This window comes from Coregonus lavaretus (genome assembly GCF_964263955.1).
Source record: "Coregonus lavaretus genome assembly, chromosome: 11".
Classification (NCBI taxonomy): Eukaryota; Metazoa; Chordata; class Actinopteri; order Salmoniformes; family Salmonidae; genus Coregonus; species Coregonus lavaretus.
In genome coordinates, this window is record NC_139998.1 from 10,875,445 (window position 1) to 10,884,473 (window position 9,029).

The following is a 9,029-nucleotide window of genomic DNA, read 5'->3' on the forward strand; positions in this document are numbered from 1 at the left end:
AGTGTTAAACATGATTTTTGAATGACTACCTCATCTATGTACCCCACACATACAATTATATGTAAGGTCCCTCAGTCGAGCAATGAATTTCAGACACAGATTCAACCACAAAGACCAAGGAGGTTTTCCGATGCCTTGCAAATAAGGGCACCTATTGGTAGATTGGTAAAAATAAAAAAGATCAGACACTGAATATCCCTTTGAGCATGGTGAAGTTTTTAATTACACATTGGATGGTGTATCAATACACCCAGTCACTACAAAGATACAGGCGTCCTTCCTAACTAAGTTCCCAGAGAGGATGTAAACAACTAAGGGATTTCACCATGAGGCCAATGGTGACTTTAAAACAGTTACAGAGTTTAATGGTGGTGATAGGAGAAAACTGAGGATGGATCAACAACTTTGTAGTTACTCCACAATACTAACCTAATTGACAGAGTGAAAAGAAGGAAGCCTATACATAATACAAATATTCCAAAACATGCATCCTGTTTGCAACAAGGCACTAAAGTAATACAAAGTGTTATGTTTGGGGCAAATCCAATATATCACATTTAACTGAGTACCACTCTCCATATTTTCAAGCATAGTGGTGGCTGCATCATGTTATGGGTATGATTGTAATCGTTAAGGACTGGGGAGTTTTTTAGGATAAAAAAGGAATGGAATGGAGCTAAGCACAGGCAAAATCCTAGAGGAAACCCTGGTTCAGTCTGCTTTCTACCAGACACTGGGATATGAATTCACCTTTCAGCATAACCCAAAACACAAGGCCAAATCTACACTGGAGTTGCCTACCAAGAAGACAGTGAATGTTCCTGGCCGAGTTACAGTTTTAACTTAAATCTGCTTGAAAATCTATGGCAAGACTTGAAAATGGTTGTCTAGCAATGATCAACAACCAATTTGACAGAGCTTGAAGAATTCTGAAAAGAATAATGGGCAAATATTGTGCAATCCAAGTGTGCAAAGCTCTTAGAGACTTACCCAGAACGACTAACAACTGTAATCACTGCCAAAGGTATTGACTCAGGGGTTTGAATAATTATGTAAATGAGATATTTATGTATTTCGTTGTCAATAAATTAGCAAACATTTGTAAAAACCTATTTTGAAAAATTATCTATTTAATCCATTTCACTTTCTGAAAGCACTGTATGCTCACAGCAGTCCCAGTTATTCAGGAAAGCTTAGGCACATTCTGCCTCCTTTCTGATCCAACCTGCTATTCCCCGCGCACCTAGAACCTAAAATAGCCTACATATTTGTCATTTAACTTTTTTAATGTATTGCCATTTACCTGTGGCATAAACACAACCAGTCACAATGTTTTAATCTGAATAGGCTACCTGTGCACGTTAGTCCACTCCACTCTAATATAATTCCAGCATCCATTTGATGAATGGATAGAGACATCTAATACAAAACACCAAAACGTTGAATGACAATCAGAGATTGTCAAGCCAAGCCTTCGATACTGGGTACAAGTTTGGGAGGGATGTATTTTCTGTTTGTCGAGATTGATTGTCAGACAATCAGACATGGTGGCATAGCAGGAAGACCAGGTGAGGACTAATAAAATATATAAATGAACATGCACAATGTAATCATGTATATCAACATGTGTCAAATACGTAAGTTGAAAACATTGTCAAAAGCACTGTGTGTGTGTAACTACACTGAAGAAAAATTTCAAAGATTTTACTGAGTTACAGTTCATAAATCAGCCAATTGAAATGAATTCATTAGGCCCTAATCTATGGATGTCACATGACTGGGAATACAGATATGCATCTGTTGATCACAGATAGCTTTAAAAAAAAAAAGGTAGGGGCGTGAATCAGAAAACTAGTCAGTATCTGGTTCGATCACAATTTGCCTCATGCAGCGCGACACATCACTGTTGAACAGAGTTGATCAGGCTGTTGATTGTGACCTGTGGAATGTTGTCCCACTCCTCTTCAATGGCTGTGCGAAGTTGCTGGATACAGTGGCTTGCAAAAGTATTCATCCCACTTGCCGTTTTTCCTATTTTGTTGCATTGCAACCTGTAATTTAAATTGATTTTTATTTGGATTTCATGTAATAGACATACACAAAATAGTCCAAATTGGTGAAGTGAAATGAAAAAAATGATTTGTTTTAGAAAATGCCCAAAAATAAATAACGGAAAAGTGGTGTATGCATACGTATTCATCCCCTTTACTATGAAGCCCCTAAATAAGATCTGGTACAACCAATTACCTTCAGAAGTCACATAATTAGTTAAATAAAGTCCACCTGTGTGCAATCTAAGTGTGACATGATCTCAGTATATATACACCTGTTCTGAAAGGCCCCAGAGTTTGCAACACCACTAAGCAAGGGGCACCACCAAGCAAGCGGCACCATGAAGACCAAGGAGCTCTCCAAACAGGTCAGGGACAAAGTTGTGGAGAAGTACAGATCAGGGTTGGGTTATAAAATATAGCAGAAACTTCGAACATCCCACGGAGCACCATTAAATCCATTATTAAAAAATGGAAAGAATATGGCGCCACAACAAACCTGCCAAGAGAGGGCCACCCACCAAAACTCACAGACCAGCCAAGGAGGGCATTAATCAGAGAAGCAACAAAGAGACCAAAGAAAACCCTGAAGGAGCTACAAAGCTCCACAGCAGAGATTGGAGTATCTGTCCATAGGACCACTTTTAGCCGTACACTCCACAGAGCTGTGTTTATGGAAGAGTGACCAGAAAAAAGCCATTGCTTAAAGAAAAAAATAAGCAAACACGTTTGGTGTTCACCAAAACGCATTTGGGAGACTCCCCAAACATATGGAAGAAGGTACTCTGGTCAGATGAGACTAACATTGAGCTTTTTGGCCATCAAGGAAAATGCTATGTCTGGCGCAAACCCAACACCTCTCATCACCCCGAGAACATGGTGGTGGCAGCATCACGCTGTGGGGATCTTTTTTAATCTGAAACCTGAAATGGCCCACCTACACAGAAATTGTGAGGTGAAGAAGGCGCAACAATGCCTCTTCAACTTCAGAAGGCTGAAGAAATTCGGCTTCGCCCCTAAGACCCTCACAAACTTTTACAGATACACAATTGAGAGCATGCTGTCGGGCTGTATCAGCGCCTGGTACGGAAACTGCACCGCCCGTAACCGAAGGGCTCTCCAGAAGGTGGTGCGGTCAGCCCAACGCATCACCGGGGGCACACTGCCTGCCTTCCACCCACGGCCTGTTCACCCCGTTATCATCCAGAAGGCACGGTCAGTACAGGTGCATCAAAGCTGGGACCGAGAGATTGAAAAACAGCTTCTATCTCAAGGCCATCAGACTGTTAAATAGACATCAATAGCCGGCTACCAGCCCGGTTACTCAACCCTGCACCTTAGAGGCTGCTGCCCTATGTACATAGACATGGACTCACTGGTCACTTTAACAATGGAACACTAGTCACTTTAATCATGTTTACATGCATTCGGAAAGTATTCAGACCCCTTGACATTTCCATATTTTGTTTCATTACAGCCTTATTCTAAAGTTGATACAATTATTTTTTACCTCATCAATCTACACAGAATACCCCATAATGACAAAGCAAAAACAGGTTTAAAAATAAAAAACTGGAATATAACATTTACATAACTATTCAGACCCTTTACTCAGTACTTTGTTGAAGCGCCTTTGGCAGCGATTACAGCCTCAAGTCTTCTTGGGTATGATGCTACAAGCTTGGCACATCTGTATTTGGGGAGTTCTCCCATTCTTCTCTGCAGATCTTCTCAAGCTCTGTCAGGTTGGATGGGGAGCGTTGCTGCACAGCTATTTTCAGGTCTCTCCAGAGATGTTCGATCAGGTTCAAGTCTGGACTCTGGCTGGCCCACTCAAGGACATTCAGAGACTTGTCCCGAAGCCACTCCTGCGTTGTCTTGGCTGTGTGCTTAGGGTTGTTGTCCTGTTGGAAGGTGAACCTTCATCCTAGTCTGAGGTCCTGAGCGCTCAAGGATCTCTCTGTACTTTGCTCCGTTCATCTTTCCCTCGATCCTGACAAGTCTCCCAGTCCCTGCCGCTGAAACACATCCCCACAGCATGATGCTGCCACCACCATGCTTCACCGTAGGAATGGTGCCAGGTCTCCAGGCGCTTGGCATTCAGGCCAAAGAGTTCAATCTTGGTTTCATCAGACCAGAGAATGTTGTTCCTCATGGTCTGAGGTGCCTTTTGGCAAACTCAAAGCGGACTGTCATGTGCCTTTTATTGAGGAGTGGCTTCCATCTGGCCACTCTACCATAAAGGCCTGATTGGTGGAGTGCTGCAGAGGTGGTTGTCCTCTGGAAGGTTCTCCCATCTCCACAGAGGAACTCTGGAACTCTGTCAGAGTGACCATCGGGTTCTTGGTCACCTCCCTGACAAAGGCCCTTCTCCCCTGATTGCTCAGTTTGGCCGGGTGGCCAGCTCTAGGAAGAGTCTTGGTGGTTCCAAACTTCTTCCATTTAAAAATGATGGAGGCCACTGTGTTATTGGGGACCTTCAATGCTGCAGAAATATTTTGGTACTCTTCCCCAGATCCGTGCCTCGACACAATCCTGTCTTGAAGCTCTATGGATAATTCCTTCGACCTCATGGCTTGGTTTTTGCTCTGACATGCACTGTCAACTGTGGGACCTTATGTAGACAGCTGTGTGCCTTTCCAAATCATGTCCAATCAATTGAATTTACCAGAGGTGGACTCCAATCAAGTTGTAGAAACATCTCAAGGATGATGACTGGAAACAGGATGTACCTGAGTCTGTAGCTCAGCTGGTAGAGCACGGCGCTTGTAACGCCAAGGTAGTGGGTTCGATCCCCGGGACCACCCATACACAAAAATGTATGCACGCATGACTGTAAGTCGCTTTGGATAAAAGCGTCTGCTAAATGGCATATTATTATTATTATAAAGGGTATGAATACTTATGTAAATAAGGTATTTCTGTTTTGATTTTTGTAATTTGCAAAAAAATCTGAAAACCTGTTTCGCTTTGTCATTATGGGGTGTTGCGTGTAGATTGATGAGGATTATTTTTTTTTTAAATCCATTTTAGAGTAAGGCTGTAACATAGCAAAAATTGGAAAAAGTCAAGGGGTCTGAATACTTTCTGAATGCGCTGTATATACTGTATTCTACTGTATTCTAGTAAATGCCACTCCGACATTGCTCGTACTAATATTTATATACGTCTTAAATCCATTCTTTTACTTTTAGATTTGTGTTTTGTTGTGAATTTTTAGATACTACTGCACTTTCGCTACACCCGCAATAACATCTGCTAAATATGTGTACGTGACCAATAACATTTTATTTGATTTTATTTGACATGTCTGGTGAGTATGCGGCCATGGAAGAACAGGGACATTTTCAGCTTCCAGTAATTGTGTACAGATCCTTGCAACATGGGGCAGTGCATTATCATGCTGAAACATGAGGTGATGGCGTTGGATGAATGACACGACAATAGGCCTCAGGATCTCGTCATGGTGTATCTGTGCATTAAAATAGCCATCGATAAAATGCAATTTTGTTCGTTGTCCATAGTGTATGCCTGCCCATACGATAACCCCACCGCAACCATGTGTCACTGTTCACAACGTTGACATCATCAAACCGTTCGCCCACACGACGCCATTTGCCCGGTACAGTTGAAACCGGGATTCATCCATGAAGAGCATACTTCTCTAGCGTGCCAGTGGCCATCGATGGTGAGCATTTGCCCACTGAAGTCGATTACGACGCCAAACTGCACTCAGGTCAAGACCCTGGTGAGGACGACGAGCATGCAGATGAGCTCTCCTGAGGCGGTTTCTGACAGTTTGTGCAGAAATTATTTGGTTGTGCAAACCCACAGTTTCATCAGCTGTCCGGGTGGCTGGTCTCAGATGATCCCGCAGGTGAAGAAGCCGGATGTGGAGGTTTATATTTTTGTTCAGTATACTGTAGTTCCACAGTCTTTATTATCGAAGATGCCCAAATAATAATTTCTAGTTGAACGAAAATATGATACAAGTTGAGCCAACTAAACATTTTAAGTTCAGGTAACACGTTGATCGAAAAGTTGAGTAAACTGAAAAAGGATGTGGAATCAGTTACTTAATAATAATGAGTTGGAACAATTAACAAATTCTTACAGTGCTTCTTGTGTCTGATTTACGATAATCCCCCGACAACCCCCCTGGTCACAGGTCTTCAGTCTAATGTGAAGTGTATTTATCTACTTCACTCTGTTCCTCTATGCCAAGCACAAGAGAAATGGTTGATTCTTCTACATCTGGGTATTCAGTGTGTGTTCTGGAGCCAGAATGCATATTTTTCAGAACCTCACACAAATTGCACTGATATAAACACTGATACAGTGGGGAAAAAAAGTATTTAGTCAGCCACCAATTGTGCAAGTTCTCCCACTTAAAAAGATGAGAGAGGCCTGTAATTTTCATCATAGGTACACGTCAACTATGACAGACAAAATGAGAAAAAAGAATCCAGAAAATCACATTGTAGGATTTTTAATGAATTTATTTGCAAATTATGGTGGAAAATAAGTATTTGGTCACCTACAAACAAGCAAGATTTCTGGCTCTCACAGACCTGTAACTTCTTCTTTAAGAGGCTCCTCTGTCCTCCACTCGTTCCCTGTATTAATGGCACCTGTTTGAACTTGTTATCAGCATAAAAGACCCCTGTCCACAACCTCAAACAGTCACACTCCAAACTCCACTATGGCCAAGACCAAAGAGCTGTCAAAGGACACCAGAAACAAAATTGTAGACCTGCACCAGGCTGGGAAGACTGAATCTGCAATAGGTAAGCAGCTTGGTTTGAAGAAATCAACTGTGGGAGCAATTATTAGGAAATGGAAGACATACAAGACCACTGATAATCTCCCTCGATCTGGGGCTCCACGCAAGATCTCACCCCGTGGGGTCAAAATGATCACAAGAATGGTGAGCAAAAATCCCAGAACCACACGGGGGGACCTAGTGAATGACCTGCAGAGAGCTGGGACCAAAGTAACGAAACCTACCATCAGTAACACACTACGCCGCCAGGGACTCAAATCCTGCAGTGCAGACGTGTCCCCCTGCTTAAGCCAGTACATGTCCAGGCCCGTCTGAAGTTTACTAGAGTGCATTTGGATGATCCAGAAGAGGATTGGGAGAATGTCATATGGTCAGATGAAACCAAAATATACCTTTTTGGTAAAAACTCAACTCGTCGTGTTTGGAGGACAAAGAATGCTGACTTGCATCCAAAGAACACCATACCTACTGTGAAGCATGGGGGTGGAAACATCATGCTTTGGGGCTGTTTTTCTGCAAAGGGACCAGGATGACTGATCCGTGTAAAGGAAAGAATGAATGGGGCCATGTATCGTGAGATTTTGAGTGAAAACCTCCTTCCATCAGTAAGGGCATTGAAGATGAAACGTGGCTGGGTCTTTCAGCATGACAATGATCCCAAACACACCGCCCGGGCAATGAAGGAGTGGCTTAAGAAGCATTTCAAGGTCCTGGAGTGGCCTAGCCAGTCTCCAGATCTCAACCCCATAGAAAATCTTTGGAGGGAGTTGAAAGTCTGTGTTGCCCAGCGATAGCCCCAAAACATCACTGCTCTAGAGGAGATCTGCATGTAGGAATGGGCCAAAATACCAGCAACAGTGTGTGAAAACCTTGTGAAGACTTACAGAAAACGTTTGACCTGGGTCATTGCCAACAAAGGTTATATAACAAAGTATTGAGAAACTTTTGTCATTGACCAAATACTTATTTTCCACCATAATTTGCTAATAAATTCATAAAAAATCCTACAATGTGACTTTCTGGATTTTTTTTCCTCATTTTGTCTGTCATAGTTGACGTGTACCTATGATGAAAATTACAGGCCTCTCTCATCTTTTGAAGTGGGAGAACTTGCACATTTGGTGGCTGACTAAATACTTTTTTTCCCCACTGTAAGAAAAAGCAAGCTGTCTCCCTCCTTTGTATACAGCAGTACAGTGTCTAAAGACAATTTTCTCCTTTGGGACATTAAAATATCTTAAAGACAGTGTTGTGATTGTGACTCATTTGCATGTATTTTGCATAGTCTCACACACCTCAGCTGACTCTGCAGTAGATTCCCACTGATCCGGTTCTCTTCCCTAGAGAATGGCTACTGTCAACTTCTAGGCAACTGGATGGTGCAATTTCTCTCTCTCTCTCTCACACACACACACACACTGATTTCCTAAAATCAAGAGGTGGAAATGCAATTAAGTTTTAGTGTCTTTAGTGGTGCCCCACCCATCAAACAATGAATGCAATGCATGAACACCCATACGAAAGACTATCTCCAGGCTGAAAACAACCCGGACAGGACTGTTGTGTCTCTGGGGCTTGTGTCATTTCTTAACCAAGGTGAGTTGTTGCCCTGGGCAGAGAATCAGACAAAGGAATGTAAACAGACTAGAGTGACCAGAGCCATAAGTGTGGTATTTTATATCACTTGCACTTCTAGAGGCCTAACAAAGGCTTCCAAACTGGTATTCACTGATTTGCTGTAATATGTAAACACAAATCCAAGCGGCCAACCTGCTGGCACCAATCCCATACAATTATGGTAAAATACTGTAAAATGCAAACCCCATCTCCTTAATTAATTTAATTAATTTATCCATCATTAATTAATTATTTACAATTACCATACAAATATTACAGTAATGCACTGTACTGTTGTTTTACAGTAACTTACAGGCAGACAGTTGCTTGTAAGCTACCATAAAAACGACAGCAAAAAAGATCACAGTAACATTATTGGATACTGTAAAATATGGTACAGTAACATACTGTACCTTTTTTTATGGTAACTTACAGGCAACTGGCTGCTTGTAAGTTACAGTAAAAACAACAGGAAAGGTTTTACAGTGTACACAGGTGACTGCTCAATGAATATGAAACACATTAATTCAGTCCATGCAGAGGCGCGCCGAGATTTACACTTAGGTCTCTACAGCGGC